General features: G+C 48.6%; 1 protein-coding gene, 1 long non-coding RNA gene and 1 other non-coding gene across 3 annotated transcripts in view; 1 reads left to right on the plus strand and 2 right to left on the minus strand.

The window, feature by feature from the left end:
• ZFP3 (ZFP3 zinc finger protein) overlaps nucleotides 1-26,878 on the plus strand; it is a 91,060-nt gene that overhangs the window by 57,550 nt on the left and 6,632 nt on the right. The window contains exon 4 of the mRNA XM_072821594.1: nucleotides 23,364-23,498. The gene's annotated coding sequence lies outside the window, so the exon portion shown is untranslated. The remainder of the gene's footprint in view (nucleotides 1-23,363; nucleotides 23,499-26,878) is intronic.
• On the minus strand, nucleotides 9,874-9,977 carry LOC140631328 (small nucleolar RNA U13). The gene has a single exon (XR_012028964.1). It is a non-coding gene; the product is annotated as a small nucleolar RNA U13 (small nucleolar RNA).
• Nucleotides 13,505-20,177, minus strand: LOC140625015 (uncharacterized). Its single transcript, XR_012024419.1, has 3 exons — nucleotides 19,800-20,177; nucleotides 18,692-18,870; nucleotides 13,505-15,264 (listed from the first exon to the last, which is right to left on the minus strand). It is a non-coding gene; the product is annotated as an uncharacterized lncRNA (long non-coding RNA).

Raw genomic sequence — 26,878 nt, forward strand, 5'->3', positions numbered from 1 at the left:
GCCCTGGGCTTTCTGGTAAATGCTTACCCACCGGCTTGCAGGAAACAGGATTCCTGATCTGACAGGCTTTGCAAATTTCCACGATGCAGACAGCGCCACTGTGGCCCATCTCGAGCCAGTGGCGGGCTGGGCCTGCATCCGGCCGGGGGGTGGGGGGCATGTTTGCATCAGGGGTTACGGCCGCTAACTCCCAGCCCCCAGCACCTGCGGGCACTGCGCCCACCGTGGCAGCGCCTTCTGTGCCCTGCCTGGCCGCATCTCCCCTGGCCTGGGGGGTGATCATCTCCATGGTACAGGCAAGCACACCTGAGCAGGGGGGTTACAGCTGGAGTCAGCTCCTGGGCCAGGGAAGGACTCCAAGCCCCTGTGTGCCCGTGAGCATGCAGAACCTGTGCTCTTTCTTCAGATCGAGCCCGCATTGAGCTGCTCCAAACACTCCCTAAAAGCGAATTTAAAGTGATCGTTGGAGAAGTAAACACATGCTCCTGTGGGAATAGCTTAGCCTGTGCTACCCAGGCCTGACTTCTGGGTCTGCATCCCATGTGGTTTCAGCAGCGCTTGGGGCTGGCCCCAGCTAGGTGACAGCATTCTCAGCATACCTGCTGCCTGCCAAGGGGAACCCAGCACAACAGGCTGTGGCCCCCGGGGAGGGGGCATTGGAGAGGGTCCAGGGGGTCAGGATCCCACATGCAGTTACCCACAGAGATCCGGGTGCATCCCTCCCCTGCCTGAGCCTCAGTTTCCTTGCTTTTGGGAAGTAAGTGAGCTCCCTGGTGATGCTAAGGTGTCCCTAGGACTAGGCCGTGGAGGCTGTGCTGTGACAGTCAGCTGGCCTGGGGGGACAGGGCACCCAGGTGTGTGCCCACCAAGAAAGGAAGCCAAGCCATCCACGGAGAGAAATGACGCACTTGGTCCCAGCAAGGGGCGGGAGCCCCGGGGGAGGTTGAGACCCGGCATCTGCTCTCAGGGAAGCCTCTCCTGCGTGGGAGGTTGGCGAGGGCATGACCGGACGCAGGCCGGGTTCAACGCCCGTCACTGGGTGCCCGCGCACTCACAAGTCTGAGCTCGGAGCCCGGCAAGTCGCAGTCTGGCCGGTGGCCGTGGAGCCCAGTTTTTGCAGGACAGAAGGACACCGGTCATTCCTGTTGAAAGCAAGGAGTGCTGGCCCCGTGGGAGCACAGGCGTGGTGGAGGCATCTGGCCTGGGCCTTGGCGGGTGTGTAGGCCGGAGGTCACGCCGTGGCGGGAGCAGGGCAGACCCGCTGGAGTGTTTGGAGGCAGCAGGAGGCCGGAGAGGAACGCTGGGCCCCAGCCCGGGGCCGCGGACCTGCAGGTTTTCCTGCTGCCCACACTCTTCCTCGGGCCAGGGGCGGGGAGGGCGGCGGCGGCGGCGAGGCGGGCTGCGGGAGCGGGGGCCGCGGGGCTCGGCGAGGAAGGGGGGCGCCCTCTGCCGGCCGCGTGCGGTGCCTGCCTCCCAGGGTTCCACCTGCCCAGGTCCCGCCCTGGGGGCGGGGGGAGGCGGGGGGGGGGCGGGGATGCTGGACACCGGAGACCTTGGCCTCGGACGCCGCAGAACCCGAGACGTCAGACCGGAGGGGCACCGGGGGGGACTGCAGTCTAGTCCCCCTGCCCCGGGTTCCGTGTCCTCGTAGCATCCAGGTGGCACACGGCGTCCCGGTCCCGCGCAGAACGAGGGGCTGCTCTCGTGCTGCTTCAGCAATTGAAGGAAGGGCTGCGTGGGGCCCCCGGGGCAGAAACGACGCTCCCAGGGGCCGGGATTCGCTCCTTCTAGTCTCCTAATTGCTGACGAGGTGGGGGGCGGGGGGCGGGGGAGGGGGAGGCTCCCTAACCCAGCGCTGGAAGCCGGGCGGGCGCTCCCTCTGAGCGGGCGTGACCTCTGAAGGGTGCAGGTCCCAGCTCCGCTCAGGGGGCAGCGGGGAACCGGACGTGGGGGAAGGCGCTCGCTCAATGCGGCACAGCCTGGGCTGAGATCCCTTCCCACCCAGCAGGCTGCGGGTCCCAGAAACAGGGAGGAAACTCTCCTGTTGTATCCTTGCTTCTTGCCTCACACTGAGCCCCTTCCCATGCGGTGCGTTGCTCTGTCACCTGTGGTTCGAAGTATCAAATCACGGTAAGTCGGAAGAAAGAAAAAAACCACAACAAAACCAAACGCAACTGTTCCCATTTTGGTGTTTTTTCAGGGGCCTAGAATTATTGTCTGATCCGTGAAGTGATTGGATGACCTGCCAGGGCTTTGCCCGATGGGCCGGCGGGGGTGCCCAGGTGGACTTCTCAGAGGCGAGGGTGGGGGTGCTCTTGCCCAGCCTGAAAGGCAAGCTGGAGGTGACAGGCAGCTGTGTGTCTGGACGGGGAGGGGGGGACCCCAGGAAAGGGCTGTGGTGGTGCTCACGGCACCATGTGTTAGTGCTCTCTTGTGCGGTCGGTCATTTACATGGAGCCCCGCTGGGTGCTGGTGGCCGAGTAGGACCCAGTCCCTGTCTTCAAGTGACTCACGGTCGGCTGGGGAGAAGGACAAGTAAGTGGATTACAACAGTGGGATAACGATCACAGCAGAGCCCAGAAATAGATGGTCGCGCCCTGGGGATCTAGGATGTGCTCCTGGTGGTGCTCCAGGTCAGCGTGCAGGACATGGGCTCCTCACCTTGCAGCCCTGCCTGGCCGCTTCCAGGAAACACCCGCTGGAGCCCGGCCTCCTGGGAAAACGCATCCGGGACCAGCAAAGATCTAGCTTCAAGATGCGAAATGAGAGAAATCCCAGAAGCAAACGCAGATACTTTTTCTTTTTTTTTTTTAATTTTTTAAATTTTTATTTATTTATGATAGTCACACACAGAGAGAGAGAGAGAGGCAGAGACACAGGCAGAGGGAGAAGCAGGCTCCATGCACCAGGAGCCCGACGTGGGACTCGATCCTGGATCTCCAGGATCACGCCCTGGGCCAAAGGCAGGCGCTAAACCGCTGCGCCACCCAGGGATCCCTACTTTTTCTTATTAAAATTACCCTGGGCGGGGGAAAGACTTGTAAGGTGTGCTGCAAAGCCAGAGGTCACCAGAAAAGGCATCAGTAACATTTGATTTTAAATTTTCTGAAGGATGAGAGGCCAGATGCATCTTTGGAAGATGGGTGTCTAGATGGGGAGCAGTTATTGAAAGAAAAGTGGGGAGACCATCAGTGTTTCTGATTTGAAAACATCTCTTACGAGCTAAGAAGAAATGAAATGGAGGGTGCCCGGCTGGCTCAGTTGGCTAAGCATCTGACTCAGGTCACGATCTCAGGGGTCCTGGGATCGAGTCCTATGTTGGGCCCCTCCCTGAGCAGGGGGTCTGCTTGAGATTCTCTCTCTCCTTTTGCCCTCGGCCCCATGCAGGAGCACATGCCATCTCTCTGTCAAAAGAGAAAGAAAGAAAAGAAAGGAAGGAAGGAAAGGAAAGAAAGGAAGAAGGAATTTCCTGATAGAAAATGGGCAAAAGGGGATCCCTGGGTGGCTCTGTGGTTTGGCACCTGCCTTCGGCCCAGGGTGTGGTCCTGGAATCCCGGGATCGAGTCCTGCGTCAGGCTCCCTGCATGGAGCCTGCTTCTCCCTCTGCCTGTGTCTCTGCTTCTCTCTGTGTGTCTCTCATGAATAAATGCATGATATCTTTAAAAAAAAAATAAGAAAATGGACAAAGGGTACAGACAAGCAATCCATGGAAGAAATACAAACAGTGGGCGAACATATGAAAAATGATTGCATCTCACCAATGGTGGAAGGGACGTGTATGCTGATGGTTCCTTCTGATGAGAACCTAATGATGAGGCTTTCCTGCAGGGCAGTTTGGCCACAAGCATCTGTACTAGTCTCCTTGGGCTGTTACGACAAATCACCACGAACTGGGCGGCTCGAAAGACATGCGTTGCCTCACAGTCCTGGAGTCTAGCTGTACAAAATCCACGTGTGGGTGGGACCACGCCCCCTCTGTGACTCTGGGTAGACTCCTTCCCAGCCTGTTCTGAGCTTCTGGAGAGGACGGGCATCTGGGCATCCTTGGTTGGCAGTGCATCACGCGTGCCTTTGTCAGCGTGATGACCATCACCACATTGTCCTCGCGTCTCTCCATGTGTTTGAATCTGTGTCCAAGTTCCTCCTTTATGGGAGGACTCTGGTCCTCCTGGATCGGGATCCATCCTAAGGATGCCCTAACTTGATCATCAGAAAAGACCATATTTCCAAAGGAAGTCACGTTCACAGGTACCAGGGCTTAGAAACTTCAGCCTATCTTTGTGTGGGGGGGTGGGAGTGGGGCATATAATTTAACCGGTACTATGTCCAGATGTAAAATTAGCATATTTTGGCTCAGTAATCCCACATTTAGAAATTTACTGTAAGGATGATGCCTGGGTAGCTCAGCTGGTTAGGTGTCCTGCTCTTGATTTTGGTTCAGGTCATGATCTCGGGGTCCTGGGATCGAGCCCCAAGCCAGGCTCTACGCTCAGTCCAGAGTCTGCTTGAGATTCTCTCTTTCCCTCTGCCCTTCCTTCCTCTGGCTCTCTGGCTCTCTGAAAATTAAAAAAAAAAAAATGGAATAAAGACAAGAAATTTACCCTAAGGAGATACCTCGACCGACAAATACAAAGGTATTGTTTATGATAGTGAAAAGTTAGAGAAATTCAGCAGTCAACTGTGTGACCCCGTAAATATGTTATTCTACACGGCACTACAATGCCGATACAAACAGATGTGCAATTCTGCACTTATGGCTGTAGAAAAATGATCGCGACCTATTACTGAGTGAGTAAAGCAGATTATAAAGCTGCACATATAATAATGTTACAAACTCACATACTTAAATCTGTCAAGAAAGATGTACGTGGCTATGTTCACAGTGGTTGCCACTGAGTTGATGGGTTTTCTAGAGGCTTAAATTGTTTTCTCTTAATTGTCTGAGGATGTCAGGCATGTTTGTAAATCACAAAAACAAGAACTTGTTTTTATTTATTTATTTTAAACAATATTTGTTTATTTGCAGAGAGAGAGAGCACAAGCAGGGGGGGCTGCAGAGGGAGAAGGACAAGTAGGGATGATGGGTAGGGAGCCCAATGTGGGACTTGATCCCAGGACCTGGCTGAGTCACCCAAGTGCCCCGAGGACATGTCTCCAAAGAGCTCTGACGGGTGTGGGAGGCCAGAGCACTCATGGGAACTGGGGGTCCTCACTGAGCCTGCTGGAGTTGCTCTGCTATCCCCAACCACAGCCAGGCAGGCCCCTTGCCCTCCTGCCCCCTGCCCCGGGGTCACCGAGGTGAGATCACCCCAATCCAGAGGCAAGGTTGGTGTGCGGGTATTTGGGGGTGGGTGGGCAGGCAGCAGCCATCTCTTGCAGATGAGGGGGTCCCCACCCACTGTCCCCATTCCTGGAGGTGAAGATCCCCATGAGAGGGCATGGGGAGTCCCAACAGGCCTGTCTTCACCCCCACATTTCACAGGAAGCCCTCCAAACCCCAGAGCCCGTGAGAATGTCACCTTATATGGGCAAAGGGACTTTGCAGGTGTATGTTAAGGACTTTGAGACATGAGACTGTACTGGCTGACCTAAGTGGGGTCATGGTGACCGCCAGGGTCCCCACCCTCCCAAGAAGGAGGCGGGAAGGTCAGAGTCAGCAGCTGTGACCTGGGAAGTGAGCGGTCAGGACGATGCAGGAAGCGGCTGATTCCCCCCTAGAGCCTCCAGGAGGAACTGGTCCTGCTGACCTGTTCTGGACTTCTGACAGCCAGAACTACCACAGCAACAAGACTAAGCACCCCCTCCACACCCCGCAGCCCTCCCTTCCCCTGGCCTGCTGGCCAGCTCATGAAGTTTTCTGTCCTCAGTCATCGAAGCAACCCTTTCATGACAACAGCAGGTGTCACGTGGACAGACTGGTGTCCCCTCACCCTGGCGCTCCCTCTCATTGCCTCCATGCTGCTCCCTGGAACCTTCTAGATAGTAGGCCACGTCCTTGTGTGCTGTTGGGTAGAAAGCTGGGGGTGGGGGGAAATGGAGGGAGGAGGAAGGTTTATTTTTAAGCATCACCTGCATAAGAAGCTCCATTTCTGAGAAGCTGTGAAATCTTGCCCGTTTCAGCTTCCTCCACAGAAGTCCACCCAAAAAAGCATTGAAATGAGCACTTTGCTCTCATTTTCTTTTTATCATGGTAAAATGCACGTGATGTAAAATCTATCTTCTTACTCCTGCAAGCACGTGGCTTAGGAGTGTCGACACATTCCCACCGTCCTGACACTGTTGCCACTGACTGTCCCCAGAACTCTGTCCCCACGAAACACAAACTCTCCCCTTCCCCCCACAGCAACGTTTTTCTTGGAAAAGGCTCAAGCATTTTCAAAACCGTGAAAACCCAACCATTTTACCCCGTGACCAGTGCAGGGATGGCCAAGCTGCCCTTGAGCCTTTCTAGGGCAGAACAGTCAGTTTCAGGGCAAGCCCCTTCCCCCAACATCCAGAAAGCCCCCAGCTTCGCCTTCATGGTCTTATTGACCAGCCACGTGTGCTGCAGCCTGTGGGGACCAGGAACCAGAGAGGATGTCTCTCCTGGAGCCCACGGGGCACATAAAGGGGGGGCACGGGTCCCCAGCTGTGACCCTTGGGGTCTCGGTGCCGGAGGGCTGGGCTTTCTGGGTGCAGGGACCTACCCAGTTGAGTGTTTAATTTTCAACAAAAGGTAAAAATCATGAATCTCATGCAGACACAAAAATGAGCACCTGTTATAGATTTTATTTTTAGATTTATTTATTTGTTTGAGAGAGAGAGAGAGAGAGAGAGAGAGCAGAGGGAGAGGGAAAGGGAGACAGAATCTCAAGCAGACTCCCCTCTGAGCACAGAGTCCATGTGGGGCTCAATCCCATAACCCTGAGATCATGAACAGAGCCAAAACCAAGAGCTGGATGCTTACCTCACTGAGCTCTCCAGCAGCCCTGCCTGTTGAGGATTTTATTCTACTTGCTAATCAGTGAGGGAACCAAGTAGATGGTTTAACAGGTTGAAAAGAAAGTCCCATCACAGAGATGAAAAGTACAGCATAGGGAATACAGTCAATAATACTGTCGTTTAAAAAAAGAAAGAAAGAAAAAGGAAACAGATCCAAGGAACAGACACACTTATCGATGAGGAATATGGCAGTGAATGCACAAATGTACAGCAGACTGGTTTTTCCCCAGAGCTAGGGAGGCAGGGAAGAGAGTCAATTCACCCTGCACATCATAGGACATCATTTCCATCTCTACAGATAAGAATTCTTTTTGTGTTGCCACCAAGTGTCTGTGCTTCACAGGGAACTGGGACCAGAAAACCCAGAGGGCGGGGGGGGGGCCTCCAGGATTTCCACAGTGCATGATTTTCCCCTGAAACAAAGTTTTCTTGACGTGAGAGAAGGCAGGGCCGAGGCGAAGGGGTCAGAGAGAAGAACAGGTGAATGGAGCCTCTGGGAGAGGCTGGGCATCAGGAGTAGTTCCAGACCAAGAGGAAGGGCCCCCACATTTCCAGGAGGTGCTGGAGCCTTCGGGATTCAGTTGTTACCCGTGACCTGAGTCCCTGCTGAATTCTGCAGAGAAACTTGGATGTGGAAGACCCCAGGGCTGGCTTCAGGGACAGCCTGGGAACGTGAGGCCAGGATTCAAGGCTGGACCCTGCAGCCTCCAAGGGCACAGGGCTGGAGTGGACAGCAAGGCCTCTCAGTCAGGTGCTGCCTCGGGTCCCCATAGCAGGGAGGCCCTGAATGCCAAGCCAGTGGACCAGACCTGGAGCCAGAAAGGACCCTGTGAGAGAATTCTTGCCTGGGGGACATTCTGGCCCCCCGTGATCTCCGCCCTGAAACTCCCAAAGCTGAGAGCGGGGAGGAGGCACTTCAGTGCCCACAGAGCTGAAGATCGTCTCAAAACCATAGAGCCGGGGGCAAGTGGAGGCCAAACCCTGCCTCTTCCTCTCTCTCTGGCCAGCTGGTGCCTGGATTCTCAGGAAAATGACAAATTCTCAGTCTCCCCGGTAGGTGGCGCCCTCACCCCTGCGAGGGACTGTGGCAGGTGCCTGCCCCCCACTGACCTGGGGTTCCCCACAGGAACCGCGGGGACCTTGGACACTTCGGCCAGGGGGGAGGGGGTCCGGGGGGGTTGGGCGGGGTCAGGAGACAGCAGGTGCAGCTGGGAGCTGAAAGCCCTGACCAGGAAAGGGGTCCTGGCCAGAAGTCCCTTCTCCATTCCCCCTCACCATGCACGGTGCTTATTCTTCCCACTGTTTCACTCCACTTGGCACAATAATAGAAATTCCAACCACTAAAAACTCATTGGTTTTACCGCAAAAAACACCAAAGTACCCAATTCGTAAATGGAGAGAATATTGAATAGGCATTTCTCCCAAGAAGATTCACACTTGGCCAACAAGCCCATAAAGGATTCTCGACATCATTGATCATTTAGGGAAATGAGAATCAAAGCCGCCTGGGTGGCTTAGTCAGTCGGTTGAGCATCCAAGTCTTGATTTTGGGATGGGGTGGGGGTTCCTGAGTTCGAGTCCTGTGTTGGGCCCCATGCCCACATGGAGCCTACTTAAAAAAACAACAAAACAGGGGCAGCCCAGGTGGCTCAGTGGTTTAGCGCTGCCTTCAGCCCAGTGTGTGATCCTGGAGACCCAGGATCGAGTCCCTCGTTGGGCGCCCTGCATGGAGCCTGCTTCTCCCTCTGCCTGTGTCTCTGCCTCTCTTTCTCTCTGTGTCTCTCATGGATAAATAAATAAAATCTTTAAAAAAGAAAACAACAAAACAAAAAACCACAGTGAGATACCTTCACACCATTTAGGATGGTTACTATTAAAAAACAAAATGAAACAAAACCCCCAGAAAATGGTGTGTCAAAAAAGATGTGAGGAAATTGGAATCCTTGTGTCCTGAGAGTGGGCACGTACAGTGATGCAGCTGCTCTGGAAAACGGTGTGGCAGTTCCTCCAAATATTAAAAATAGAGCCACCACATTATCTAGCAATTATAATTCTAGGCATATACCCCAAAAAATTAAGACTAGGGTCTCAGGGACACCTGGGTGGCTTCGTGGTTGAGCATCTCCCTTCGGCTTAGGTTGTGACCCCGGGTCCTGGGATCAAGTCCCACATCGGGGTCCCTGCAGGGTATCTGCTTGTCCCTCTGTCTGTGTCTCTGCCTCTCTCTGTCTCTCATGAATAAATAAGTAAAATCTTTAAAAAAAAAAAGAATAGGGTCTCAAGAAACATTCATGCACCTGTGTTCATAGCAGCATTCTTTACCCCAGCCCTGACATGGAAACAACCCAAGTGTCCACCGATGGAGGATCAGGTAAACAAAATGTGGCCTATATCCGTGGAGTGGAATATTATTCCACCTGAGAAAAGAAGGACATTCTGACACCTGCTACAACGCGGATGAATGTTGAGGACGTTATGCCGAGTGAACTAAGCCAGTCATTAGAGGACAATATCATGTGACTTCACTTTCATGAAGAACCTCGAGCAATCAAATTAGTTGAGACAGGAAGGAGAATGGTGGCTGCCAGGAGCAAGGCAGAAGGAAGAAGATTCACCAATAAAACCAGAATCATGCTTCACACATCAAAATCCATATCAAAGAGGCTTTAATAATTATTTATTATTATTTTTTAAATTTTTATTTATTTATGATAAGTCACACAGAGAGAGAGAGAGAGAGGCAGAGACATAGGCAGAGGGAGAAGCAGGCTCCATGCACTGGGAGCCCGACGTGGGATTTGATCCTGGGTCTCCAGGATCACACCCTGGGCCAAAGGCAGGAGCCAAACCGCTGCGCCACCCAGAGATCCCTTATTATTATTATTTTTTTCACGTCAAATGGGTAATGTGCCGTGGTCGTAACAAGGTTTGAGGGCGGCATATGTCACACAGTGGCGTGAACACATAATCATCACATTTATGAGCTACAAAAGGATCAGAGGCTTTTTTTTTTAAGGATCAGAAGCTTTAACATTTATTTATTTTTTTTTTTAATTTTTTATTTATTTATGATAGTCACACAGAGAGAGAGAGAGAGAAGCAGAGACACAGGCAGAGGGAGAAGCAGGCTCCATGCACTGGGAGCCCGACGTGGGATTCGATCCCGGGTCTCCAGGATCGCGCCCTGGGCCAAAGGCAGGCGCCAAACCACTGCGCCACCCAGGGATCCCAAGCTTTAACATTTAAATGTAAAAATTAAATCAAGTATTCTTGAAATGAGCAAGACTTTCTAAAGGTGACTGATTTTAATGAAAACAAAAATAATGGAAACAAGATTAACTTTTTTTTTCCTCCCAAAATATATTTATTAGAGACACTTAGGATGTGCTCTGCTCCTGATGTTTGGCATGGGGATATTGCAGTAAATAAAACAGATAAATCTCTACCCTTATACAGTTTGTTTTTTAGTGAGGAGACAACACAGATTTATATAACGTGTTGGGTGGTACTAAGGATTATTGAAGGAAAATGGAGCCAAGAAAGGGAGATTGGAGCAAGAATAAGAGTGAGTTTCATTTCAGGGATAGGGAACAGAAAACACAAACAAAAAATTGTGAGAAATATCTGTGCTATGTGACAAGAGTTATTTTCCTTAATATGTAAAAAAATTAATTTTACATCAACATGGGAAAGAGGCACAAACTAATGACAGAAACAGGCCCAGAAATGGTAGCAGTGGTGGAATTAGGGACAAATGCATGTTAAATAGATATGGAGAACCCACATCCATGACCCAAGCCATGCCTCTAGAGATGACAAATAACACTGAATGGAATCCCTCGATTAGATAACACAGAAATTATCTAAAATTAGTGACCTTAACATGGTAAGAGGAACTGTCCACAGCGGAATACAGAGAAGTAAAGGCTGAAAATATATGAATGCCGAGTGTGAGATAACTCTGAGAAGCCTATGATGTGTGTGCTGGAGTCCCAAATGGAAGAGGCACCAAAAAAAAAAAAAAAAAAAAAAAAAAAATTCCAAGAAATAATGGATGCAAGTTTACAAATTTCATAAAAACTACAAACTCACAGGCCCCAAAAGCTCAATGAACCCAAAACACAAGAAACATGAAGAAAACCACCAAGTTCCATCATAATCACAGTATCAAGGGATGCCTGGGGGGCTCAGTGGTTGAGCATCTGCCTTCGGCTCAGGGTGTGATCCTGGGGTCCTGGGATCCAGTCCCACATCGGGTTCCCCGCAGGGAGCCTACTTCTCCCTCTGCCTGTGTCTCTGCCTCTCTCTGTGTGTCTCTTATGAATAAATAGGTAGAATCTTTGAAAAAAATATTTTAAAAAATGTACAGGATAGATGATGTGAGTGATGGAGGCTCTGAGGTCTGGGGTCAGACTCCTGTGGTGCATCACCTGGAAATTTCCCGTACCACTTCTGAACGCTCACTTAGGAGAGCTATTTATGACTCGAAGCTCACCTCACATCCCCTGAAAAGTGGAGATAAAAATTGCAGCTAGTATTTACTGTGTGTCTACTCAGTATTCCAGAAGCTTAATGTGATTACCTCATTTAATCACCCCCACAACGCTTCCAGTAAGAATCATTAGCGAGTCACTGTTACACATGAGAGGGCTGAGGCACTGCGGGGCATATCTGTATCTAGGGGAGGTTAGGCTAATAAGTGACAGTGATGGGATTTGAATGCAGGTACTTGAAAGCCGGGGGCCCGTGACCCAGGACATGGATCGCATGTGGATGGTTGGTTTTCAGCAAAGGAGCGAAGGTGATTCAGTGCAGAAGGAAAGGACGGTCTTCTCAACAAATAGCGTGGAAACTGTAGGACGTCAAGAACCACACAAACAAAACAAAACCAAAGTACTCGAGATGGATCACAGAACTAAAACGTAGGACATGAAACTGATGAACTTAGCACAAAATCTTCGTGACCTTTTGGTTCAGCAAAGATTTCTTAGCTCCTGTGCTATCTGTAGAAAACCAAATTCATATGTTGGACTTGCTCAGAATGAGAACGTCTCTTCCAAGGACACCATTAGGAGAATTGAAAAGATAGACAACAAATTGGAAGAGAATATTGGAAAGTCAAATATTGGATAAAGCTTTGTGTATGCAGTATTTGAAAGACTCTAAGGGGCGCCCAGGGGGCTCAGTGGGTGACGCTTCTGCCTTCCACTTGGGCCATGATCCCGGGGTGCTGGGGTTGGGGTCCTGGGGTTGAGTCCCTGCATCGGGCTCCCTGCTCAGTGGGGCGTCTGCATCTTCCTCTCCATCTGCCTCTTCCCCCCACCCCTGCTCAAGCTCTCCTTTGCAAATAAATAAATAAATAAATAAATAAATAAATAAATAAATAAATAACTTCACAATAAGAAAACAAGATGGAAAAAATATTTGAAGGGACATATCATCAACCCAGAAACACGCCCATGGGCATCCCTTCGCCACCCTGAGTGACCACAGGGATACAAAGCGACCCTCAGTGAGGGATCTGCACCGTGGCCAAGTGGCTGAGTGGAGGGTACCTGGCTGTGCACATGCTGGTGGGGACGCAGCGGAGCAGCCCCCTCGTGCCCTCCCGGCAAGCACAGAAACCAGAGCCAGCCCTCTGGAAAACAGCTTGGGACTTTCTGGAAAAGTTAAGCCGGCACTTGCGTGGGAGCACCCGTGGGTGCACGCGGTGCCGTCGATGGAGTCACGGTGTCTGCAGCTCAAGTGCCTGTGCCCGGGTCAGCTTTGCTGGAGACTGCAAACCAGCAGCAGCCTGGGGTCTGACCTCCTCTCCCTGGGTTCCATGGAAGCCACACATTCTCATCCTTGCCCTGTGACTCACTTAGACGAGCCCCCACTTCCCCACCTACTTCCTCGCTGCCCTGGTCCTGCCTCGGCTTACTCCCGAAATGCCACAGCTACTTCTGTGCCCCGACTCACAGATGACCCCGTCAGGTGGTGGCAGAAATCTAAATATAACCTGGCTGGCTGGCAGGCTGGCTGGCTTCCTAGGTGCGCTCAGGCCAAAGACCAAGAGCTGTGCTGTGCCCGGGCCACAGGATGACACCCCAGGGCAGACGGAGGGAGAGAAGGTGTGTGTACTAGGAGGCCCAGTGGTCCAGAGGAAGAGGAGGCCAAACCCCAAGCCAGAGGCGAGGCTGAGAGCTGTGCAGAGGACTAGCGTCCCTAAGGGCTGAGTTCCTGTCAGGTGCATCCTAACCCCGATAAACTGAGGCCTGAGGACCTGGCCCAGGCCAAGTCTTCCACTCTTCCGTCCCTTTATTCACTCAGGCAGCAAACATTTCTGGAGCCTCTTCATCGAGGCTCTGTTTTTTTTTTTTAATAATAAATTTATTTTTTATTGGTGTTCAATTTGCCAACTTACAGAATAACACCCAGTGCTCATCCCGTCATTGCCCCCCTCAGTGCCCGTCACCCATCCACCCCCCCCCTCCCCTTCCACCACCGCTCGTTTGTTTCCCAGAGTTAGGAGTCTCTCATGTTCTGTCTCCCTTTCTGATATTTCCTACCCATTTCTTCTCCCTTCCCTTCTATTCCCTTTCACTATTATTTATATTCCCCAAATGAATGAGAACATATAATGTTTGTCCTTCTCCGACTGACTTACTTCACTCAGCATAATACCCTCCAGTTCCATCCATGTCGAAGCAAATGGTGGGTATTTGTCGTTTCTAATGGCTGAGGAATATTCCATTGTATACATAGACCACATCTTCTTTATCCATTCATCTTTCGATGGACACCGAGGCTCCTTCCACAGTTTGGCTATTGTGGACATTGCTGCTAGAAACATCGGGGTGCAGGTGTCCCAGCGTTTCATTGCACCTGAATCTTTGGGGTAAATCCCCAACAGTGCTATTGCTGGGTCATAGGGCAGGTCTATTTTTAACTCTTTGAGGAACCTCCACACAGTTTTCCAGAGTGGCTGCACCAGTTCACATTCCCACCTCCAGTGTAAGAGGGTTCCCTTTTCTCCACATCCTCTCCCACATTTGTGGTTTCCTGCCTTGTTAATTTTCCCCATTCTCACTGGTGTGAGGTGAGACTCATTGGGACTTCATCAAGATGAGAAGCTTTTGCACAGCAAAGGATACTGTCAACAAAACTAAAAGACAACCTACAGAATGGGAGAAGATATTTGCAAATGACATATCAGATAAAGGGCTAGTTTCCAAGATCTATAAAGAACTTCTTAAACTCAACACCAAAGAAACAAACAATCCAATCATGAAACGGGCAAAAGACATGAAGAGAAATCTCACAGAGGAAGACATAGACTTGGCCAACATGCACATGAGAAAATGCTCTGCATCACTTGCCATCGAGGCTCTGGTTTTAGACCCACATCCTGCTTTCTAGGCGTGGAGAGCAGAACATCTGCCCAGAAACTACAAATACCTTGACAAGGGCCCTCAGAGGTCTTCAGCCCAGATCTGGGACGGGAGGCAGCAGGGAACGTTTGCTGGGCGGATTCCCACCCAGGCGCAAGTCCCCGGGGCCAGGAAGACCCAGGAGAGGTTGGCAGGGTGGGACCCGTGGGCTTGGCTGGCCTTCGGGGACTGGAGGGGTTTGGATATTGGACACTGAGGTGAGGCTGGGCTCTGTGTGGTGGCAGCATCCTCATCCTGATGGCCTTGTACACCTGGCTGGGGGGCATGGCCACGTGAACAAACAAAACAAAACACAACACAGACTCACAGCCCCAGAGGACCAACTGGTGGGGGCCAGAGGGCAGGGGACCCGGAGGCCACTTGTCTGCCAACAGGCTTGTGGGTGAAATGCAGAAAGCGCCCAAAGTGACCCCGTGGCCACCCATCGGTCATGCACATTAGGTGACCCACCTCAAAGTAGCCATAGGCCCTAAACAACCAATGGGCTACCTACAGCCAGACACAGGTATCAAAAAGGGGAGAATTCCATGCATTTCCATAGTCTCACCCTCCTCCCTGTAACTGTGGGCCCTCACCCACGCCTCCTGGCCCACCATCTTGCCTTCACTCCCTGCCCGCCACCCCTGCTCCCTCACAGTGTATTCAAAACATTGTTTTATCCCTTTTTTCCTGCCATGTCTCCACCTGTTCAGTGGTAGACTGAATCAAGAGGTGCAAACTGCTAGTTAGAAAATACACAAGTCACGGGGATGCAGTGTGGAGCACAGGGAGCATGGTCAGTAATACCGTGAGGTTGGAGATCGTCTGGTGATGTGTAAACATACGGGGTCACGACGTTGGACTCTGTCAGCTGTGGAATGGAGAGTAAACAGGATGTTAGGGAGCTGGGGGTGGGAGGCCAGCAAGGAGGCCCCCTAGGCGGGACACTCATAAGGGACTGTCTGGGACACGGATGGGGTGGGATTTGATCTGCCCGGCAGTCCCCAGGCCACATGATTATCCTCCTCATGGTGGAGACAGGAAACGGATACTCCCCACTCAAATGTTTTCAGACGATATAGGTTTCCAGCGCGTGCTCTGGGCTCTATACTGGATGCTATAAACAGAAAACCCATATAACTTGGGCCCAGTGTAGCTGCAGTACATCACAATATACTGGGGGCAAAGATCACGGCAGCCGCTGTGCACCCCCCCACCCCGTGCCCCCACTCCTGCAGGTGGGCCTCCACCCTCTTCTGGAAGGACACCTGGTATACCAGCCCTACTGGCTATGATCTGACCTCTGCACCCGCACGCTAGCACCAATCCGTGGAACATACATCAGCCACGTGGGACATGTTTCAACCATTGTAGGTTTAAAGATTTTATTTATTTATTTTTATTTTGAAAGAGAGAGAGCGAGTGAGCTGGGGGGGAGGGGCAGAGGGAGAGAGAGAGAGAATCTCAAGCAGACTCCACATTGACTGCAGGGCCTGACAGTGGGGCTTGATCCCATTACCCTGAGATCATGATCTGAGCTGAAATCAAGAGCAGATTGCTTAGCCTACTGAGCCCCCTAGGTGCCCCTCAACCATTTTAGATTTTTTTTTAATTTTTATTTATCTATGATAGTCAGAGAGAGAGAGGCAGAGACATAAGCAGAGGGAGAAGCAGCTGAAATCAAGAGCAGATTGCTTAGCCTACTGAGCCCCCTAGGTGCCCCTCAACCATTTTAGATTTTTTAAAAATTTTTATTTATTTATGATAGTCACAGAGAGGGAGAGAGAGGCAGAGACATAGGCAGAGGGAGAAGCAGGCTCCATGCACCGGGAGCCCGACGTGGGATTCGATTCCGGGTCTCCAGGATCGCGCCCTGGGCCAAAGGCAGGCGCCAAACCGCTGCGCCACCCAGGGATCCCCCATTTTAGATTTAATACAAAATCACACCCATGTGGATCATCTTGCAGATCCCTGGAAATAGAGGCCAGACCCATGGCAGCAGCTATGTCTTATTTCAGACATGGAGAAAACTGCTGTAGCTACAGGAAGCACCCATATGAGGTCCTCGATTCTCCTGCCTAAAACCTTCAGTGGCATCTCCCTGCACTGAGGAAATACTCAAAGCCCTTGCTGTGGCCTTAAAGGGAGGGCAACTGTATAATTTGCTGTCTGAACCCAAATACCGTTGAAAAGAAAAGAGGCTCGCACAGTCGTGTAAACTGGACAAGTTCCAGGAAAGCCAAGGAGAAAGTCCACTGGAAAACATGCCCCCCAAGCTCCCCTACGCCATGCCCTACAGCTTCCCCACACCTTCATTGAAGCTCCAGTGCACTGGCCCTCCTTCTGGCCTGTACCATGCTGTGCCTTTCTTCTTTTCAGGGTTTTCTGGTCCCCCCAACACTGTTCTTCGTCCTTTCACCTGGCTGATTCCTTCTCATTAGCACGGGGAGCTCATTCTGAGTTCCCACATCACCTCCTCTGAGAAGTTTTCCCCCACCACCTCAACTAGGAGCATCCTCACCTGCATCCATGTCCTCACCATGCCACATGTTCCCGTGGTTTGTTAAATAGAACTAATCACAGTGTGAAATTGCCTTTTTATTTATTTATTTGCTTATATATTACATTTCTCCACTACATAGTAAGCAGGAACATTGTCTCTTTATGCGGGTATTCCCAGTATCTAAAATAGTGTATGTAGGTAGTAATCACTCTTTAAATATTGGATGGACGATGGATGGATGAATGGATGGAGGGATAGAGGGATGGGTGGGTGATGAATGGATGGATGTATCGATGGATGGATAGAAGGAGAAAAGAATGGATGGATGGAGAGAAGGATGGATGGATGATGGATGAGTGGATGAAGGACAGGTGGATGAAGGATTGGTGCATGATGGATGGATGGACTGATCCATGACAAGAAACATTCCTGGTGCTTGGTGACTTAGCCAAAGTAACCCAACAAGCGAGGGCAGATCTAAGGTTCCCACTTAGTTTCCTTCCGGTCCTCTGCCCTGTACCTATAAAGTGGGTTACTTGGAGCCCAGCAAGCACAGTCACATTACCCTGGACAGAAATGCCCTTTGGAAGAAAACCACTCCAGAGAAAAACCTGGCACTTACTCCCCTTGGCTCTCCGGTTTCTCCATTCGGAATGCTCTTCTCTGCCCTCACCCTGCTAACTATAATTTTGGTATAAGTGAGAAAAAGTTATTTTACAAAGCTTCAATTTTTAAATTGAAGTTTTTAAAAACTCAGTTAAAACATTTTTTCTTAACTAAAACTTATGTTGTTGAATTTAATCTAAGGTCCATCTTCATTGACCAAATGATTGACATTATACAAACAGAAAAATATCATTACTACCCTCAAAGATTACTACAAAAATGGAACTCATGAAGTTCAATAGCTGTGGAATACCCTAGACAAGCTTTAGATTAGCATCAAAACTCCAGCACCGACTTGGCTCTCAAGAATTACCTGTGCGGCTTCAGACTCAGACTCAATCTTCAAATTCTTGGGAGGCTGGCATTCTTCATTTGCCTCACTTCTTCTTTGAAGATTATTTATTTATTTATTTATTTATTTATTTATTTATTTATTTATAACCCTGAGATCATGACCTGAGCCGAAATCGAGAGTCAGATGCTCAACCTACTGAGCTCCTAGGTGCCCCTTGCTTCTGCTACTTAATGATGATCGGAAGGTTCTAGCCAATGTAAAGAGACAATAAGGAAGGAAAGAAAGAAGGGGGGAAGAGATGGCAAAGAAGGGACAATTGCTAGTAACGACCCAAAATTATAAGATTCAGCTTATATTCAGTAATCAGCTTCCTTTAAAATCAAAGGAAAGGGACGCCTGGATGGCTCAGTGGTTGAGCATCTGCCTTTGGCTCAGGGTGTGATCCTGGGGACTGGGATCGAGTCCCGCATTGGGCTCTCCACAGGGAGCCTGCTTCTTTCTCTGCCTGTGTCTCTCATGAATACATAAATAAAATCTTTATTTATTTATTTTTATTTTTTTAAATTTTTATTTATTTATGATAGTCACAGAGAGAGAGAGAGAGAGAGAGGCAGAGACACAGGCAGAGGGAGAAGCAGGCTCCATGCACCGGGAGCCCAATGTGGGATTCGATCCTGGGTCTCCAGGATCGCGCCCTGGGCCAAAGGCAGGTGCTAAACCGCTGCGCCACCCAGGGATCCCCATAAATAAAATCTTTAAAAAAAATCAAATCAAAAGAAACTTTTGGTCACAAGAGTATTTGATGAGAAGGCTATAAAGGAAACACATTCTTACCAAAATTGTGTGAGGACGTGAGAGTTGTTCCGGCTATTGTCATCTTAGAGAAGGAAGAAGAGTTAGGGGTTTTGGAGACCAGCCAGGTGTTCAGCGGAGATCTAATTTATGATTAGACAATACATGCCTGCTTCCTTGTCATCACGACAGCAATTTCTCGCAGCGTGTTTACTGGCATTCTAGGAGAAGGAACCGAAGAGGTTCTGTGAGATAGCCATCTGTTAGAGTACAAGAGGTTTTTTTGTTCCTGGCTAATCTCACAGGAATGTAAGTTTTCACCACAAGGCTTCGGATACCCATAAAACGTGTAAAACATCATTACCACGGCGGGCCGTGTTTGTTCATTTAGGCCGCAAAACACACTAGTTAGAGGAAATTGAACTTGCTTGCTCAATCTGTCGGTGAACCTTGCGGTTTTATGATCACAGACATATCATTGTATAAATGTAGCCATCTGCACTGCGTAGACGCTGGTTGGCTCACAGAGTTTCTGGGAGAGCTGGAGAACCAGCTTGGAGGTTACGAGGTGAGAACCACAAGCAAAGGTCTGGCATAGAACCCACGTTGGAGAAGACGTCTCTGCTACCATCTGGGGGGCAGGAGGGTAAAGGCTGCAGGGACATGGTTCACTGCTCACGGGAGGCGACCACTGGCCTGGTTGCCACCGCTGACACCATTCTGCAGCCCCCAACTCTGTGTCTTCTTGGGCTCCTGACCCCAAACTCGAATCAGTGCATTTGATTGGCTGCCCTGGGTCACGCGCTCCTTCCCTTCTGCATGGGACACTGCGAAGCAAGTATCTGGCGGTGGGAGCTTGTCTGGTGGGAGGAGGGCCGTGCTCTTCAGGGAGACTGTCACAATGGGGAAGGGGATCCACACATAGGAAATAGAGGAAAGAGGTTTGGATCCTGGGCTGTCAATAAAGATGAAAGAAATCCGACACCCCTGGCAGACCCCAGCTATCCTCTCACTCTGCACCTGCGCCCAAACGGTAGCTTGTTGTAGGAGGAAATGATCTTGCACTTTGATGGAACCCACTCATTGTCCACAACTGAGCTGGCAACATGGCCGGACTATCCTGTGCCTTCCTCCAAACCCAGGTTGCTACCTGCTGAGCTTCGACTTCACCTCTCTCTCCTCCTTAGACCTCCAGCAGCTTCCGCTCAGCCCATGGTGCCTTGGGTGGTGATCCCTGGAGAAGACAGGTGCATCCAGAGGAGTCTAGCCCCTCATTCCACCCAGGCCACCCTTCCACTTGCTCTGAGGATGCCGCCGCCCCTCAGCCCCTTGGGGGTGGCGTCCACACCCTGTCCCCCCCCCACACACGCTACTCAGTCCTTCCCTCAACCACAGAGACCCATCCTCCCATCACTCCCCTCCAGAATCACAAGCAGGGCAAGAACATACTCCTAGCCATTCCCCTTCTGGCTCTTGCCTCACGTTTCTGTTCCCGTCCCCACACAAAGCTCCTCTTTAGGACCATCTATTTGTGTGCTCCCCTTGCTCAATGCTGTCCTTCCCACAAACCACATCAATCGGGCTCCTGTCCTCCCCATTTTGTCAAGGTCACCGTAGACCTCTGTCTTGCCAAAGCCAATGTTTGTTGCATTTTCTGTTGGCATCTTACTGAGCTGCCCGGCAGCCCTTTGTATTGTTGAAACAACTTCTTCTGGAGGTTCTGGAACTTCACACTCCCTGACTTTTCTCAACCTACTTCGCTTCCCTGGGGTCTTCTCTCCTCTACGACCTCCTCTCCCTCAGTGATTTCCAGCTTCCTTGTCAAATGTTTTTTCTCTATGATTTTTATCATATATTATATATTTTGATTGTATTTCCTTGATTTATTTTGAAAAGTTTCAAGCTTACCAAGAAGTTGGGTGAATACTAACTATGAACACCCCTATGGGCTTCCACGAAGCTCATCAGCATTTTGCCAACATTTGGACTTTCTCTCTCCCTCTCTCTGTCTCTCTCTTCTTCACTTGTCCTCCTGCCCCACACACTTTACTTTCTGCCCAACCATTTGGAAGCAAGTTTCAATGAACATGATACTGCTCCCTTAAGTAGTTTAGCATGTATGTCCCAAGATCAGAATAAAGGTTTTCCTGAGTGACTACAATACTATTATTACATCTAAAAAAGTGAATAATCACTTAGTATCACTAATATATATAGTGCATATTCAAATTTCCCCAAATCTCCACCATCTGACTTTTTTTTTTTTTTATGATAGTCACAGAGAGAGAGAGAGAGAGGCAGAGACACAGGCAGAGGGAGAAGCAGGCTCCATGCACCGGGAGCCTGATGTGGGGGATTCGATCCCAGGTCTCCAGGATCGCGCCCGGGGCCAAAGGCAGGCGCCAAACTGCTACGCCACCCAGGGATCCCACACCATCTGACTTTTATAGAAGTTTTTCTTTTAGTTTTTTCAAAGGTTTTATTTATTATTTTGAGAGAGTGAGAGTGGGGAGGGGCAGAGGGAGAGGGAGAATCTCAGGCTGACTCCCTACTGAGTGAAGAGGCTACAGGGCACGATCCCAAGACCCTGAGATCATGATCTGAGCCAAAGTCAAGAGCCAGACCCTTAATTGACTGAGGCACCCAGGCACCCCAAGTTTTTTTTTTAATCCAAGATCTAATCAAGATTTATCAACTACAGTTGGCCCTTAGTATCTCTAGTCTCCCTTGCTGTAAAACAGAAAACTCCTCCCCTGCTTTTGTTTCCCCGCCCCGCTCACGCAACGTTGATTTTTTGGAAGAGCCCACTCTGGCTTGTAGAATGCATTTCTCAGTTTGTGTAATTTGGCCCCCTAGGGGAAAATTTGGTAATGTCACTGTTGAGGGAGTGCGTGTTAATCCTTTGGGATTGAGACGGGAAAATAACATGGGCTGCATGGCTCATAAGATCAGATACTTGTTTCTCACAGTCCTGGAGGCTGGGACTTCCGGGCTGCGGCTGGCAGGTGCTCAGTGTCTGTGAAGGGCTTGCTCCCTGGTGCATAGACACCTGTCGTTTTGCTATAGTTACTCAGATGAAGAGAGCTGTGTAGGGCCCCTTTTATAAAGGACAAAAATCCCATTCACGAGGACTGCACCCATGACCTAATAACCTCCAAATACCCCCACCTCCTGATGCCATCAGCTTGGGGATTAGGATAGCCACATAACGATTTTGGGGGGACACAGTATTCAGTCTGTAGCCACATACCTTGGGCATGTGATGCGGAGAGGCCAGATGGGCTTCTGAACATCCTGCAGTCCACGGAAGCATCCCCACAACAAAGGATTACCCAGCCCAAAACATCAGCAGTGCCAAGGTGGAGAAATCCCCGTTTACATGTACCTAATTGTTTACTTATGATTTAGATCCAGGTTCACCTTGTCTCAGTGTTTTATTTTTTTTTTAAGATTTTATTTGCAAGTAATCTCTATAGCCAATGTGGGGCTTGAACCCACAACCCTGAGACCAAGACTTGCATGTTCCACCGACTGAGCCTGCCAGGTGCCCCCATCATTGCTTATTTTGGTGCCCACGGTGCCATTGGTTGGCCAGCGCGAGTCACTGCAAGCTGCCTCCTGCTTCCTTGTGACATTTCCGTTAATCTTTTAGCTTTCTTTCTTTCAAAAAAATTTTTTGTTGGTTCTTAGGATCTGGCATATGGTAGACTCCCCTTAAATGTGACCTATCACTTTTATCATCATTATTAATATTATTATTAACATAGATTAGTTGAAATGAGCCAGATGCAGAGCAAAACCCTCTCTTTCCATCTATCCCCATTCCAGACACAAAATTAACCCATAATTATTAATTGGCAAATACTTTCTCACTTTTTTAAAAATTTTTATTTATTTATGATAGTCACAGAGAGAGAGAGAGAGGCAGAGACATAGGCAGAGGAAGAAGCAGGCTCCATGCACTGGGAGCCCGACGTGGGATTCGATCCCGGGTCTCCAGGATCGCGCCCTGGGCCAAAGGCAGGCGCTAAACCGCTGCACCACCCAGGGATCCCTACTTTCTCACTTTTATCACAAATTTCATATATGTGTGTATGGGGTGTGTGTGTATATATATATAGTATAATGTGTGGTGTTATTATTATTTTTTCTTAGTAGATTCCATACCTAGTTTGCAACCCCAGTATGGGGCTTGAACTCACAACCCGGTGATCATGACCTGGGCCAAAATTAAGAGTTAGCCGCTTAACCAACTGAGCCACCCAGGCACTCCTGTGTATGACTTTTTTTTTTTGCTTTGCCACCGAAGAAAATGATTATAAATAAATAAAATCTGATAGACAAAAAAAAAAAAAAAAAAAGAGAGAGAGAGAGAGAATATCAGGCAGCCCCGGTGGCTCAGCGGTTTAGTGCGGCCTTCCACCCGGAGTGTGATCCTGGAGACCTAGGATCGAGTCTCACATCAAGTTCCCTGCATGGAGCTTGCTTCTCCCTCTGCCTGTGTCTCTGCTTCTCTCTCTCTCTCTCCTTCTCTCTCTCTGTCATGAATAAATAAATAAAATCTTTTAGAAAAAGAAAAGAGAATATCATATCAGAAGGCATAGTCTTTTCTCCAGAAATGTTACTCCTTAGTAAAATCTTTGCATGTTTTTCTTTATTGAGATTAAAGTGGCTTTTCTTAATATGTGTTTTTTTTTTCCCTGCTACCATCCAGGAAGGTGAAGTTGTTGAAGTGGATGAAGAAATGGCAGTTAGCCTGAAGAATTCATGATTTGCCCAAGATTTTCTGATCAGATCAATTGGAGAGAAGCTGCCAACATGTAGTGGCTGCTCTGCTTTAGAATCCAAGGTTTGTTTGGCTTTCAATCCCAACCTTGCCACAGACTGCTAAAACAAGAAACAAATCGTTATTCTTTTAATTGGCTGCTATGAATGATTTCTAGCATATTTGTATCTACAAAATGATTTGAATTAACTTCGTAACTTTATTTTTCCAATCTGGACTGTAAGTTAGACACTCTACACTTGGTGCATGAATGGATTTCGGGGCATCCATGAACCCCTTAAAATGATATGTGTGTATGTGTATTTTCTCAAGAAGGTGTCTATTACTTTCATCAGATTTTTATTTATTTATTTTTAAATTTATTTATTTATTCATGAGAGACACACAGAGAAAGGCAGAGACACAGGCAGAGGGAGAAGCAGGCTCCCTGTGGGGAGCCTGATGTGGGACTCGATCCCAGGACCCTGGGGTCACTCCCTGAGCTGAAGGCAGATGCTCAACCACTGACCCATCCAGGCGTCTCTCTTATTTTTTATTTTAATCCCACTGTAGTTAACATGCAGTGTGGTATTAGTTTCAGGTGTACAATATAGTGATTCAACACTTTCCTACATCACCGGTGTTCATCAGGACAAGTGCAATCCTGACTCCCCATCACCTGTCTCCCCCATCCTCTCACCAGCCTTCTCTCTGGTGACCATCAGTTTTTTCTCTATGGTGAAGAGCCTCTTTCTTGGTTTGTCTCTATTTTCTTTATTCATTTGTTTTGTTTCTTAAATTCCACATATGAGTGAGATCATATGGTATTTGTCTTTCTCTGACTGGCTTACTTCATTCAGCATCATACTCTCTAGTCCCATCCATGTCATTGCAAGTCTTTGTCTTCTCCTCTTTGCTTTTTGGCACAAAATGTGTTTCAGGCTCACCTTCTATTTTCCCTGCCTCTCTGCCCAGGATCAACCATGTCTCCAAATATTCCTTTTTTTTTCTTTTTTTTCTAATGGAGCATTGAATTTCAGATAAACTGAGTGCCAGTTGTGTTTGCTGTGTATCATCGCTTCTAAGCCCTTCTGATGACCAGAGCAAAAATCATGAATTCTTAAAATATATATATTTTTAGAGATCATATGCTACTATTAATATGACCAATCCAACTTCATCCAATACTGCTACACCTTTGTCCTCCTGTATTTGTACCTTCCTTTCTTTGCAGTGAGAATCCTAGTTCCCAACAAAATCAACATATTTGTGTACTTACTCTACCCTATAATCTACCCAAGATAGTTTGAGAATTGCTCTCTGTGTTGCGATTTTTATTAGACTGGTTTATCCTGATTCCTTTTGTGGAAAAATGAATACAGGTAGAAGCACTTCCATAGACAGAGTAAAGGTCTCTGAAAATCTGTTCCTCTGTAAAAATATCAAAAGCACTGGCAAATAAATGGTCAAAATCAACTGTATTAGAACTCTAGAAATTCACCAAAGTCTTGCTAAAAGGATTTATTGTAGAAAAATGACTGAAACTAGGTAAGAACGAAGGATTTCTGGCATTTTTAGCTTACTCTCTTCTCACCCCTCCTCTTCTTTATCTTTGTAGTAGACTTGAAACTATAGTTGCTATGAAAGCCACCAGGCTATAAGCCATTAGAGGGGGTAGAATAGGGTTGAACTTGCCCCCAAATCCCCAACACAGAAAACTGTCACCATGTGATCTGTCTGGTAGCTCCTTAAAAATCTCCAGTCTTAGGGCTTGTTTTTATTTGAACTGACTCAGAGCTTATTCTAAGCAAACAGGCTATCCCCGGGGCATTCATTGAAAGAAAAAAACCAGTTGTGATGGTTCAACATCATAGCTGCAAGAAGTAGTAATACCAGTTGGAGCTAACCAGAAGCCGACCAAAGAACTTGAAAGGCAAAGCTAGGGAATGAGATGTCCACAGAGGGCTCTGATATTCTCTGACTCATTCTTGGAACTCCAGAAGGACACCTGCGTGTACAGGGCTGTGAACATGTCTAAGAAACACCCGAGAGGCCCCAATCTCTCACTTCTTTTTTTTTAAAAGATTTTATTCATTTATTCATGAGAGACACACAGAGAGGCAGAGACCAGGCAGAGGGAGAAGCAGACTCCCTGCGGGGAGCCCGATGTGGGACTCGATCCCAGGACCCCGGGATCACACCCTGAGCCAAAGGCAGACGCTCAACTGCTGAGCCACCCAATTACCCCACCAATCTCTCACTTCTGACTGACCTTGAGACTTTGTACAAGCATGAAACTAAGGGCAAAGCAGAGTCATAAACTACCTGTTGTAGCATTGAAGTCATGACGGAACACACACACATAACCTCATGTCAAAAGCTGGGAATCTTATTGCTTCAAGAAATTTTTTTTAAAGAGTTATTTATTTATTTATTTATTTATTTATTTATTTATGAGAGAGAGAGAGAGAGAGAGAGAGGCAGAGACACAGGAGGAGGGAGAAGCAGGCTCCATGCAGGGAGCCCGATGTGGGACTTGATCACGGGACTCCAGGATCGCGCCCTGGGCCAAAGGCAGGCACTAAACTGCTGAGCCACCCAGGGATCCCTGCTTCAAGAAATTTAAGGAAATCTCTGTCCAATTATTAGCCGAACACCAGTAAGGCCAACTTCACAGAATAATGGGAATTCCAGAAGGAAAGGAGAGAGAAGAAGAACATTTAAAGAAATAATGCCAGATAATTCCCAAATTTGATGAAATACATTAATTTGTACATTCAGGATGCTCAACTAATTCCAAGTATGGTAAACTCAAATGATGTATACCTAGCTGCATCAGTTAAACTTATGAAAACAAAAGCCAAAGAATCTCAAAAGCAGCAGGAGAAAAATCACATACCAGAAATCCTCAAAAATGTTAACAGCTGACTTCTCATCAGAAACTGGAGACCAGAAAGCAGTGGGATGACATATTCAAAGTGCCGAAGCAAAAAGATCGTTAAAGGGGATCCCTGAGTGGCTCAGCGGTTTAGTGCCTGCCTTTGGCCGGGGGCGGGATCCTGGAGTCTTGGGATCGAGTCCTGCTCCTGCGTCAGGCTCCCGACATGGAGCCTGCTTCTGCCTCTCTCTCTCTCTCTCTCTGTCTATCATGAATAAATAAATACATAAATCTTTTTTAAAAATTGTTAAAATTCCATATCCAGCAAAATAATCCCACAAAAATGAAGGAGAAATTAAGACACTTTCAGATAAACAAAAACTAAAACATTTGTTGCTGGCATATCTTCCCTGCAGACAATACTAAAAGGAATCCTTCAGGCTGAAATGCAAAGACATTATACAGCAACTCAAATCCACACAGAAATAAAGAATACCAATAAAGGTAACTACGTAAGTATAAGACAGCAAATATTTATTTTTTGTTTGTAATTTTTAAATCCTAGCTGAATAAATAATTATAAAGC

Source organism: Canis lupus, chromosome 3 (assembly GCF_048164855.1).
Source record: "Canis lupus baileyi chromosome 3, mCanLup2.hap1, whole genome shotgun sequence".
In the NCBI taxonomy this organism is placed as follows: domain Eukaryota; kingdom Metazoa; phylum Chordata; class Mammalia; order Carnivora; family Canidae; genus Canis; species Canis lupus.